Here is a 13,832-nt window from a genome sequence, read left to right on the forward strand (position 1 = left end):
AAGTTAAGTCAGCCGAATATTTATTTAATGTTTTTAAATTATTTATTTATTTACCTTATTTATAGAAAATATTTTGATATAAAAAAAATTAATAAAAAAATAAAATTTATTTTATATATAATAAAATTTATTTTATAAGCGCACAATCCCGTCGAACACCGAACACACCGATGCTGTCGCAAGAAACTCATTCGGTAGCGGTGCAATGTTAGCGCTAGGTATGATGTCGACATCGGTGAGGAATACACATTTCGTTTGACAAAAGATCCACGACCTTCTATAAAAAGATCCTTGATCTTCTTTTCGAAGATGGACGATCTTCCAGGAAACGACCCACGATCATCATGGAGAAGTTCCACGATCTTCTAGGGGTGAACCTACGATCGCCCTTAAATTTTTTTAAAATTTTGTGTTTTATACAAATTCATCGTCTGGCCAACAGGCACTGAGCACACAATATCCACAGAACAACTCCCGTAAAGAAACAAACAAATGTTCGAAAGGCTAAGTAAAGAACAGACCAATACATTTTTTACTCGGATGGGTTAATAACCCAAATCCTAAACACCTCTTCCTTTCTCATCCGGGCTTGGGACCCGCAATGGCGGAATTCTAAACATTTAAAACATATTTTATTTATTTTTTAATTAATTTCTCGTTGGAAATCGAGCTTTATGATCAATAATGCATCTGAAAGACTCGAACCCACACACTCACCACCATGTGACATGACATGTTTCGCCTTTGTTAATGAAGGCTCCTCAGACATATCGGATGTGGGACGGCTTCGCTATCATCTAACTTTTTATCTTTCAAAGGCAGTTTGTTTTTTTACAATGCTGAATGTTTTTTTCAGTCATTGTTTGGCTTTCATGACATACGCTTGTTACCGTAGTCTTTGAAAGTTTTGAGTTTTAGCTCTGAACACTAACACGCCGTGACAACACTTTTTTCATTGTGTTTTCAAGGACGTGGGTTCAAACCCCAGGCTGGCTTAGCTGATTTGTTTATTTATTTAAAAATTTTGCCTCTTTTAGGTGAAGATCATTTTTAGTGTTAATTTTTACAGCCTGTTTCTGTATTTCGAAAGAAGAATGTGTGCGAAAGAAACACGTCCAAACTCTTGTGTGTTTTTTTAATTTGTTTTTTGTTTTGAAACAAAAGCAAAGGTAAAATTATTACGAAAACTAAAGTTCGGGCGTGTTTCATTCGCACACATTCTTCTTTCGACATACAGAAACTGGCTGTTAATTTCTCCTTGGAAATCGAGCTTTATGATCAATAATGCATCTGAAAAAGGAAAGCCGACGACTCGAACCCACACACCCAGCACTATGTGACATGACATGTTTCGCCATTGTTAATGAAAGCTCCTCAGACATATCGGATGTGGGACGGCTTCGCCATCATCTAACTTTTACTCTTTCAAATGCAATTTATTTATGTTTGTTGGTCATTTGGTTTTGTTTGTTTGTTTTGTAATGACAATTACAGTTTTTAATGTAATGAACTAAAAATTTCATTACAACTTAATTTTTTTAAATAAATAAAATTTAATATTAATAAACTAAATTTAATAAATAATATTAATTAATATTAAAATAAACTACAATATTTCTTGTTCGAAATCCTTTTCTACACAATATAATTCGATATCTATATTCTTTTTATTTTGTACTATAAGATCCTGTCTTATGTAGAGCAAATTTCCTAACGTTGGAGTAGTATGGACGCTTTGTTTCCATTGGGCAAAAATGTGTTGACATATTCGATATAGAAATATTACCATTATCTTGCAAATAATCAACTACACTCTTCAGAGATTTATGAAGGCAAGGGTTATTTATTGGTGGGCCGTTATATGTAATGGTTTGAATAAATGCAATAGCATTGTTAAGAACAGTTATTTTATCGTGTAGATTATAAATTGATTCGTTTGCAAACAATTCTACAAGAGGCTTTATATTTTGACGAATTGGTTTTGTTGCATTAAATTGCGCATCAACAATCGTCTCAGTCTATTTATAGTGGCATTACTATAAATAGCTAAGAAATGCTCAAATTTGAATCTTTCATAAGAATACCGATAAGTGTATTTACTCAAACGTTTTTTAACAAACTTACCAGTATTTGTATCAAGCTGTACCAATTCGAAGTTGGCGGGAGTACGATCCACTTTGATATTACCTAGAAAGCATGACTTTGTCAATGTGTGTTTTAGTTAATCTCCTATAAGGCTTGTGATTCTGACACATAGATAAATGCCTACGACCGGCATCTAGTGCAACTATATCTATGTTTGTATTTATTGTATTTGCAATAAGAAAAATTTCTTTTAATTTGTTTTGAATGAATGGGTAATAATGTGGTTTCTTTGGTGTTACTTCATCTGCAATACCAATAATGATAGGTGGATCATTTGTAAAGATCGTTTTTAATAGGAAAACATGTGCTTTAAGCTTCCCTCGTGTTCTACATAAACTTCATCTAGATATAATACACACCGTTGACGAAGTGGGTTATTGGAGAAAAGTCCTCATGAATGGTTTCTACTTCAGGGTCGAAACCGATATGGCGTTTTGAAGTTGAACTAAGCAGTTCAGATGCGGTTGCCAATTGAACTTTCGGTTCGAAAGGTCAAATAAGAAAAGAACCAAGCATTACTTGAAATTGTTCCTCCAGAGTTTGTGGAGTTTGAGCACATTAGCTTCAACTAAAGCTACAGGTTGTGGAGAATTTATTATTGAGGGGGTAGAATATTCAATAATTTCTTTTTCACCTTCATCTTGTATTGAAGATATAAGAAAAGGTGATGAAGTTGCTTCCATTGAAGCAGAATCTAAACTATTTACAGGCTCTGCTGCAGCTTCTTCTTATTCCACATTAGCTCCAACTGAAGCTACAGTTTGTGGAGAATTTATTATTGAGGGGGTTGGATTTTCAATAACTTCAATACTAATAGCCACAGTTTATACAGTTGGACACTAAACCCACCTGATTGTTATGTTCGTTGCCAAAAACATTATTGTGATTTAAAATACAAAGAAACTCAAATTACAATAATATAAAATCTTTTATGTTTGTTGTCAAAAGTTGTTAACAGAACTCTGAATGGCCGATCTTCTATAGGCCTAGCAAATATCAATAATTTCTTCTTCACCTTCATATTGTAATGAAGATGTGAGTAAAGGTGATGAAGTTGCTTCCATTGAAACATAATCTTCTTCAACTAATGAATCTGAACTGTGCACAGGCTCTGCTGCAGCTTCTTCAACTACTGAAGCTGCAGCTTGCATTATATGCAAACTTAAAATGTTTTCTGCTGCTTCCATTGAATCAGAATCTAAACTATTTAAGTATCCTCCTACTACATCTCAGCGAATATTGGCATTATATTCCTAGGTAATGTAGCACGGTGTCCTGTATTTTTAACCGAATTCGGGGGAAAATGCTTTGAGCAAATACATATGTACATAAGTTGGGTCATTTATGCCATATTTATACCATCAGCATTTATGCTAACGAGGGTATATACACTTTCATACGGGTAAAATGTGCCTCATAGAAATAATGGTTTTAGACCCCAAGTATGTTTGGACAAAATGTGTTTCAGACAATTTGGAGTCGATTTAGCAACGTCCGTCCGTCTGTCTGGCTGGATGGTGCGCACGATAACTCTTTAACGGATGAACCGATTTGGTCCAAAAGTTGGCTATCGAAATAAGTTGGGCCATTTATGCCATATTTATACCCTCAGCTTTTATGCTAACGACGGTATTTACACTTTCATACGGGCAAATTGCGCCTCATCGAAATAATGGTTTTAGACCCGAAGTATGTTTGGACAAAATGTGTTTCAGACAATTTGGAGTCGATTTAGCAATGTCCGTCCGTCTGTCTGGCTGGATGGTGCGCACGATAACTCTTTAACGGATGAACCGATTTGGTCCAAAAGTTGGCTATCGAAATATTTTGCCCAAACTTAGTTTAAGTTTGAAGATGGGTTATATCGGTCCACTCCTTCCAGTACCTCCCCCACAAAAGTTCGAAAATGATTGGAAAATTTTTGCGCACGATAACTCTTGAAGGGAGTAACCGACGTGGTCCATACTTTGCACATCGTGAAATTTCTACCAAACTTAGATGAGGTTCTAATATGGACTGATTCGGTCCACGCCTTCGGGTACCTCCCACACAACATTTCGGAAAAATTCAGTTTAGGACCTGCTCTCGAATCGTTTTGATTTTTGTTGTAGCAACTTGTATTCACGGGGTGACGTAGGGGATGGAAGATACCAAGCAACGGTCCTGACCGGTTTTAACATGGCAAAGCCCAGGATTTATCTAGGTCCCCCTTTCATCCCAAGTGGACACTGACCTCCCCGCGCGTTCACCCATAAAAACGTTAAAAACTTGGGTTTGGGCGTCGGGTTAGTAACCCTCCCCTAGAAAAAACAGCCCACTATGAAAAAACGAAAGAAAAGAAAAACAAAACCCTCCAAAGTTGACGAACCCCGCAAACGTTTTAAGGACCATGATCTGCGAATCTGCACCTGGAATGTTCGCACTCTTTATAGAGAAGGTGCAGTCTTCGCATTGGCAGACGTACTTGAAAAGTACAAGGCCGATATTACTGCCATACAGGAAATACGATGGATTGGGAAAGGCGTCACAACAACACCTAAAGGTGACGCACTGTATTATAGCTGCCATGACGTAAAGCATGAGTTTGGTTGCGGATTCGTAGTTAAACGGAGGCATCTGGTATCAAGCTTCACCCCAGTGAATGAAAGACTTGCCGCAATTCGAATAAAAGCTAAATTCTTCAACATCAGCTTTATTTGCGCTCATGCTCCCACTGAAGAAAAGGACGAACAGACCAAAGATATATTTTACGAGCGCTTAGAAGAAACATATGACCGTTGCCCTGCCCATGACATTAAAATCATTTTAGGCGATTTTAATGCCAATATTGGAATGGAGAATATCTTTGGCCCAACAGTCGGGAAATTCAGTCTCCACAGTGAAATATCTGATAATGATATGAGGCTGATAGACTTTGCAGCTGCAAAAAACATGATAGTTAGCAGTATCAGATTTAATCATCTCGATATTCATAAGGGCACCTGGCTGTCTCCAGATCAGAAAACAAGAAATGAAATTGATCATGTTGTGATAGATGGAAGACGTTCATCGAGCGTGTTGAATGTACGATCGTTCCGAGGCGCAAACATTGATTCGGACCACTACCTTGTTGCAGCAAAGGTACGCACTCGCTTAAACGTAGCAAACAAAGTACGAACAGACACAACACGAAAGATAGACATCGGTAAGCTGCAATTACAATAGATAGCCACATCATATTCCACTCAACTAGCCCAATTGCTTAATCAAAGCACTCCTCATCCCGATAACATATCAGCGCAATGGCAAAGCATTGCCAACTCTATGCAAACAGCCGCAAAATCCATACTTGGATACCAGAGACCTCCACCAAGGTATCCATGGTATGATCAGGAGTGTCGTGCTGCCACCGAAGAGAAAAATGCGGCATATAGGGCTACTTTACAATCAGTAGCAACGCGTAGCGCACGAGAGAGATACAGGGAGAAAAGGAGAGAGGAGAAACGTCTTTTCCGCAGGAAAAAGAGAGAGATGGAAAAGCGGGAGTGTGAAAAAAATCGAGATGTACAGGAGCCAGAATGAAGTCCGAAAATTCTACAAAAAAATCAAGCATCAAACTGATGGCTTTAGTAGAGGCACATCCTCCTGTAGAGACCAGCAAAGTAATTTGGTAACTGATACAGATCTCAGGATATGGAAAGAACATTTTTCAAATCTGTTGGTATCCAATAGCAGCGAAGACGACGAAGATACCACAGTCCCAATCCCAATAGTATTGAATGTATACAGCCCAGCCATGATGAGGTAAGGACAGCAATAAATCGGCTGAAGAATAATAAGGCAGCAGGGGCCGATGGCTTACCAGCCGAGCTGTTCAAAACCGGAGGAGACACGCTGATAAGGTGTATTCATCAGCTAGTTAGCACCATCTGGCAGGAGGAACGAGTACCCGACGATTGGAACCTGAGTATCCTGTGCGCCGTCCACAAGAAGGGAGATAAGACTTTATGCTCTAACTATAGGGGCATACGTCTACTCCCTATTGCCTACAAGATCGTGTCAGGGATATTGTGCGAACGACTAAAGCATATGGTCAACGAGATAATTGGACCATACCAATGCGGCTTTAGACCTGGCAAGTCCTCCATTGACCAGATATTTACCCTGCGCCAAATCCTGGAGAAGACCCAAGAGATGCAGATCGACACCTACCACCTTTTTGTCGATTATAAAGCAGCCTTCGACAGCCTGCTGCGTTCAAAGGTATTCCAAGCCATGTCTGAATTTGGTATCCCCGCAAAGCTCATCCGGCTTTGTAAAACGACTTTAATTGACACGAGGTCCTCAGTTAAAATAGGAAAGAACCTCTCCGAAGAGTTTGGTACTAAAAGAGGTTTCAGACAAGGAGACAGCCTTTCGTGTGATCTCTTCATCATCCTGCTGAAAAAGGTTATACGAGAGGCAAACGTCAAAAGAAGTGGCACAATCTACACAATAGTCAAATGTTACTTGCTTATGCTGATGATATAGACATCATGGGCCGATCAGTAAAAGAAGTAACTGATACCTTTATAAAGGTCGAAGGAGAATCTGCTAAAGTCTGGCGGTAAACGGTGAGAAGACCAAGTTGATGGTGTCGACGCGTAATGCGTCCATTGAGCTCGGACCGACTGTGGAAGTTGGTTCCTATAATATTGAGGTAGTAAAAGACTTTGTCTACCTCGGCACCTCCGTAAACACAACAAACGACATCAGTTGTGAAATAAAAAGAAGAATTGTATTGGCCAACAGATGCTACTTTGGTTTAAGTAAGTAGTTTAAAAACAAAGCCACATCTCGTCAAACAAAAATAACGCTCTACAAAACACTGATACTACCCGTGCTTATGTATGGCTCCGAAGCCTGAGTACTTGCGCAAGTAGTGGTGGTGGCAGTGCTTGGTGTGTTGGAGAGAAAAATTCTTCGAAAGATCTACGGACCAATGTGCGTTGACGGTGAATATCGACGTCGCATGAACCACGAGCTGTATCTGCTATACAACGACATCAATATTGTTAAACGTATCGAGATGCAGCGATTGCGTTGGCTAGGCCATATCATAAGAATGAGCTATGATGAACCCGCTAAAAAGGCGTATAAATACGGACCGCTTGGCGGTGCACGCAGAATTAGATGGCGCAAACAAGTGGATGATGAGACGAAAAGGCGCGGTATTCCAGAGTGCGAAGCAATAAATAGAGAGGAATGGAGATCTTGTCTTAGTTCGGCCTATGGAACAAATGTTCTGTAATGGGCCAGCTAAGTAAGTAAGTTCCATTTGAAGTATATGCAAAGGAATTGACAGTTGAAATCGAGTCGGTTTCGTAAAGTGAGAACTTTTACTAAGAGTTTGCAAATTCTTGCAGAACAAATTTCTGCTAGCAAGCACTTGCAACTCTTCTTCTTTCTGAAAACAATCAATCGTCTGTTTTTAAATATTCGGTTATTTATCTTTGTGGAAATAAAAACAATTTTATTGTGGAATTGTAACGTTTTTTTTTTTTTTTTTTTTTTTTTGAGAACAAAGTTGCAAAGTTACCTTTTGGGTCATTTTCTTTTCTATTTTTGTTGGTACCCACTGAACACATCTCATCTAAACACTTGTTGAAAGACTATTGAACACAGCCATCAGTTTTTGAATCAGTTAAAGAAAATGCCACATTCATCCTTACCCGTTATCAATTTGCAAAATAAAACAACATTTGAGTTTTTTTGTTGTTTTTTGTGTGTTGTTTTTGTGAAAGTTTAACCTTTTTTAGTATTTTTCCTTTATTTGATCAATTATTGAGTTCTTCTACAAGCAGAGCTTTACAGACTTACATACTAATACATAAACAAACTGAATGAAAAGTAAAATATGCTGCTTTTCCGGGTTTCTTTGTTCTTCTTGTTTTTATCATTTTTTTTTTCATTGTTGAAATAATGGTTTTGTTTGTCTGTTGGGTTGCTTAGTGTCAGAGTTGTATTTACTGTGTGTGTGTGTGGTAATTGTGGTTTCCGGTTTCAAAAAGTTTGTCTATTTTGGTGATGAACTTATACGACTTTTCAAAAGCATTTCCTTTGTATTTTCGTTTTTCTTTCTTTTGTTTTTAATTTAGTGAAGTTGTTGTTGTTGTGGAATACATTTGTTAAAAACTTATTTAAACATTGTTTATTTTTAAATTAAAAAACGAAGAAATTTGTTGGGTTTTGTAGCAGTGTTGTTGTTGTATTTTTGTATGTTTGTTTTTTAAATTTTTTGGTTGGGGAAAGGTTTTTAAAAATAACATTTTTTGGTTTAGCAATTTTTTTTTGATTATTGCGTTTTTTTTTTGTATTTTTTTTTTTAATTTTTTTCGACCAAAAAGTTGATTTTTAAGCAAAGCTCATGATATGGTTTTACGCATTATGTTTTCTGGGATTTTCATATTTTTTCTATTTTAAACATTATGCGTAAATAGTTTAAATAATGTGTTTCATTTTGTTTTCAAGAAGGGGCGGAGTGTATGAAATGATGATTTTAAGCGTGTCCAGTTACACGTAAATATATTTTTTTGTAATGATTTTTTTATTTTTTGGGGGAATTTGCGTTTAATATAATCAATAGTTTTTAATTTTTTTCTTTAACTCATTGCTTTGTTTTAATATTTTTTTCTTATATTTTCAATATTATCTAGTTAAAGAGTTTGTTTTTTATCAATTTATTAAATTTTTATTAATTAGTTTGTATGTATTATTATTATGATTTTATTAAAGAACCCTTTTGTTGGTAAATTTTTTACTATCGTTTTAACTTTTGTTTTTTATTTTTCTTACTTATTATTATTTATAAATATGAGATTTTTTTGTTGTTCGGCTAGTGTTTAAATTTATTTGTTTTTTTTAACATAATTACTCAGTTTTTTTTATATTTATGTACTAAAAATTAAATAGATTATCTACAAGTTAATGAAGTTTTTTTGTTATACATATTTAGTTTTTTATTTTTGTTTTGTTTTATTCATATATTTTCTTCTTCTAGACTTGAAATATTATTTTATAATATTAGTATTTTTTGTTTTTGTAAGACAGACCATTAACAAACAATACATATCCTTTGTTTTCCAATGAATGTTTTTTATGGCGTGAAATGTGTTTAGTATTTTTTATTATTATTTTAAATTATTAAAAAAAACAAACATTAACAAATCTTGACAATCTAATAACAAAATGCAAGTCTTTAACAGATGTTTAAAGTGCAAGAAATCTGGCTATGATTGATGCAGTAGAACAAACATTTCTTAATTTTGCGAAACTTTTAGGGTATGTGAACCCCCCTTAACGGAACCTGGTGTGCACTGAACACAACTACCATGATCAGTTGTAATTCAGAGAACAAATACTGGGAGTTTTGTTGATGCAAACAAAGAAAGTGAAATTAGTAGACCTGTAAACCTCCAGTGGATTACTTTCACATTCTTAATTAAATAAAATTTTAAATAAAAAAACAGTTGCAAAATATGAAATAACATGTGAACTTCTCTACTAGAACTAGTTCACTTAGGCCGCCATCAGACCATATGCTCTTTCACATGTATGACATCAACTGTTCTGCATATTAGTATACCCAAAGTGACAACATACATGTGAAAAAGCAGATGGTCTGATGGCCGCCTTATGGACTTTTCTATACGAAAAAGTTCACCTGCGAACCTTTTCTATACGAAAAAGTTCACCTGGGAAACCTTTCTATACGAAATAGTACACCTGGGAACCTTTTCTATACGAAAAAGTCCACCTGTGAAGCTTTTCTACACGAAAAAGTTCACCTGTGAAGCTTTTCTATACGAAAAAGTTCACCTGTGAAGCTTTTCTATACGAAAAAGTTCACCTGTGATTTTTTCTACACAAATAAGTTCACTTGTGAACCTTTTCTAAATGAAAAAAGTTCACTTGTGAAACTTTTCTATACGAAAAAGTTTACTTGTGAACATTTTCTATACGAAGAAGTTCACTTGTGAAACTTTTCTATACGAAAAAGTTCACTTGTGAAACTTTTCTATACGAAAAAGTTCACTTGTGAAACTTTTCCATACGAAAAAGTTCACTTGTGAAACTTTTCTATACGAAAAAGTTCACCTGTGAACGTTTTCTATACGAAATAAGTTCACATGGGAACCTTTTCAATATGAAAAAGTTCACTTGTGAAACTTTTCTATACGAAAAAGTTCACCAGTGAACATTTTCTATACGAAAAAGTTCACCAGTGAACATTTTCTATACGAAAAAGTTCACCTGTGAACATTTTCTATACGAAAAAGTTCACCTGTGAACATTTTCTATACGAAAAAGTTCACCTGTGATTTTTTTTACATAAATAAGTTCACCTGTGGACCTTTTCTATACGAAAAAGTTCACCTGTGAACCTTTTCTATACGAAAAAGTTCACCTGTGAACCTCTTCTATACGAAAAAGTTCACCTGTGAACCTTTTCTACACGAAAAAGTTCACCTGTGAACCTTTTCTATACGAAAAAGTTCACCTGTGAACATTTTCTATACGAAAAAGTTCAGCTGTGAACCTTTTCTATACGAAAAAGTTCAGCTGTGAACCTTTTTTATACGAAAAAGTTCACCTGTGTTTTTTTACATAAATAAGTTCACCTGTGAACCTTTTCTATACGAAAAAGTTCCCTTGTGAACCTTTTCTATACGAAAAAGTTCCCTTGTGAACCTTTTCTATACGAAAAAGTTCACTTGTGAACCTTTTCTATACGAAAAAGTTCACTTGTGACCCTTTTCTATACGAAAAAGTTCACTTGTGACCCTTTTCTATACGAAAAAGTTCACTTGTGACCCTTTTCTATACGAAAAAGTTCACTTGTGAACCTTTTCTATACGAAAAAGTTCACTTGTGAACCTTTTCTATACGAAAAAGTTCACTTGTGAACCTTTTCTATACGAAAAAGTTCACTTGTGAACCTTTTCTATACGAAAAAGTTCACTTGTGAACCTTTTCTATACGAAAAAGTTCACTTGTGAACCTTTTCTATACGAAAAAGTTCACTTGTGAACCTTTTCTATACGAAAAAGTTCACTTGTGAACCTTTTCTATACGAAAAAGTTCACTTGTGAACCTTTTCTATACGAAAAAGTTCACTTGTGAACCTTTTCTATACGAAAAAGTTCACTTGTGAACCTTTTCTATACGAAAAAGTTCACTTGTGAACCTTTTCTATACGAAAAAGTTCACTTGTGAACCTTTTCTATACGAAAAAGTTCACTTGTGAACCTTTTCTATACGAAAAAGTTCACTTGTGAACCTTTTCTATACGAAAAAGTTCACTTGTGAACCTTTTCTATACGAAAAAGTTCACTTGTGAACCTTTTCTATACGAAAAAGTTCACTTGTGAACCTTTTCTATACGAAAAAGTTCACTTGTGAACCTTTTCTATACGAAAAAGTTCACTTGTGAACCTTTTCTATACGAAAAAGTTCACTTGTGAACCTTTTCTATACGAAAAAGTTCACTTGTGAACCTTTTCTATACGAAAAAGTTCACTTGTGAACCTTTTCTATACGAAAAAGTTCACTTGTGAACCTTTTCTATACGAAAAAGTTCACTTGTGAACCTTTTCTATACGAAAAAGTTCACTTGTGAACCTTTTCTATACGAAAAAGTTCACTTGTGAACCTTTTCTATACGAAAAAGTTCACTTGTGAACCTTTTCTATACGAAAAAGTTCACTTGTGAACCTTTTCTATACGAAAAAGTTCACTTGTGAACCTTTTCTATACGAAAAAGTTCACTTGTGAACCTTTTCTATACGAAAAAGTTCACTTGTGAACCTTTTCTATACGAAAAAGTTCACTTGTGAACCTTTTCTATACGAAAAAGTTCACTTGTGAACCTTTTCTATACGAAAAAGTTCACTTGTGAACCTTTTCTATACGAAAAAGTTCACTTGTGAACCTTTTCTATACGAAAAAGTTCACTTGTGAACCTTTTCTATACGAAAAAGTTCACTTGTGAACCTTTTCTATACGAAAAAGTTCACTTGTGAACCTTTTCTATACGAAAAAGTTCACTTGTGAACCTTTTCTATACGAAAAAGTTCACTTGTGAACCTTTTCTATACGAAAAAGTTCACTTGTGAACCTTTTCTATACGAAAAAGTTCACTTGTGAACCTTTTCTATACGAAAAAGTTCACTTGTGAACCTTTTCTATACGAAAAAGTTCACTTGTGAACCTTTTCTATACGAAAAAGTTCACTTGTGAACCTTTTCTATACGAAAAAGTTCACTTGTGAACCTTTTCTATACGAAAAAGCCTTTTCTATACGAAAAAGTTCACTTGTGAACCTTTTCTATACGAAAAAGTTCACTTGTGAACCTTTTCTATACGAAAAAGTTCACTTGTGAACCTTATCTATACGAAAAAGTTCACTTGTGAACCTTTTCTATACGAAAAAGTTCACTTGTGAACCTTTTCTATACGAAAAAGTTCACTTGTGAACCTTTTCTATACGAAAAAGTTCACTTGTGAACCTTTTCTATACGAAAAAGTTCACTTGTGAACCTTTTCTATACGAAAAAGTTCACTTGTGAACCTTTTCTATACGAAAAAGTTCACTTGTGAACCTTTTCTATACGAAAAAGTTCACTTGTGAACCTTTTCTATACGAAAAAGTTCACTTGTGAACCTTTTCTATACGAAAAAGTTCACTTGTAAACCTTTTCTATACGAAAAAGTTCACTTGTGAACCTTTTCTATACGAAAAAGTTCACTTGTGAACCTTTTCTATACGAAAAAGTTCACTTGTGAACCTTTTCTATACGAAAAAGTTCACTTGTGAACCTTTTCTATACGAAAAAGTTCACTTGTGAACCTTTTCTATACGAAAAAGTTCACTTGTGAACCTTTTCTATACGAAAAAGTTCACTTGTGAACCTTTTCTATACGAAAAAGTTCACTTGTGAACCTTTTCTATACGAAAAAGTTCACTTGTGAACCTTTTCTATACGAAAAAGTTCACTTGTGAACCTCTTATATACGAAAAAGCTCACTTGTGAACCTCTTATATACGAAAAAGTTCACTTGTAGAACTTTTTTATACTAAAAAGTTAACTTGTGAGTCCTCTTGTGGAAATCCTCTCTGCTTAGTTTTATGAGAAAATATCCTTTAGCACGTTTCCAGTCCCCACTGTCTTCGATTTGAAGTCAATTAACATAAATTTCTCAATTTTATACTTTTTCCTTTTTCAGACACAACTTTAAATACCCTCCCCCCTTTTCGTTTTGTAGTCGTCGTAAAATCTATTAACTTCGTTACCATGGCACGACACCCATCAAATTTGTAAATTACCCATTATTAAAGTTTGTTTTGATGAAAAACATAACATTTTATGGCAATAATTGGTAATTAAGGTCGTGGGGAAACGTCTTCACAACAATAAAAATTGTTTTAGTCATGCAATATTTTCGAAAGGCTAAGATAATTATGTCATTTGCTATCTAAAAAGACATGTGCTTGACCTTTAAAGCCTAAAGAGGCGGGCATATTCAATAAATATTAAATTTGTTGACTGAAGAAAATGAAAAACAATCGAAAAAGGCTTACACTGGGATTTCCTGTATATTTGAATGGGATCACTATGTGTGAACCCTCCTAATTTGTTTATTGAACACAGTCTTTGTAGGACAAATCA

The 13,832-nt window shown here is 35.0% G+C and overlaps 1 long non-coding RNA gene across 3 annotated transcripts; it reads right to left on the bottom strand.

The window, feature by feature from the left end:
• Positions 1-8,621: 8,621 nt before the first annotated feature.
• LOC141406569 (uncharacterized) lies at positions 8,622-13,258 on the bottom strand. Of its 3 annotated transcripts, XR_012413434.1 has the most exons (3): positions 12,819-13,258; positions 10,602-10,756; positions 8,622-10,260 (listed from the first exon to the last, which is right to left on the bottom strand). It is a non-coding gene; the product is annotated as an uncharacterized lncRNA (long non-coding RNA). The 3 variants fall into 3 exon arrangements; XR_012413433.1 differs by lacking the exon at positions 12,819-13,258 and having other exon boundaries at positions 10,602-10,945; XR_012413435.1 differs by lacking the exon at positions 12,819-13,258 and having other exon boundaries at positions 10,664-10,933.
• Between the last annotated feature and the right edge of the window lie 574 nt (positions 13,259-13,832).

The sequence above is a fragment of the Musca autumnalis genome, unplaced genomic scaffold, assembly GCF_047663935.1.
Source record: "Musca autumnalis isolate F117 unplaced genomic scaffold, ASM4766393v1 scaffold_5, whole genome shotgun sequence".
NCBI lineage: Eukaryota > Metazoa > Arthropoda > Insecta > Diptera > Muscidae > Musca > Musca autumnalis.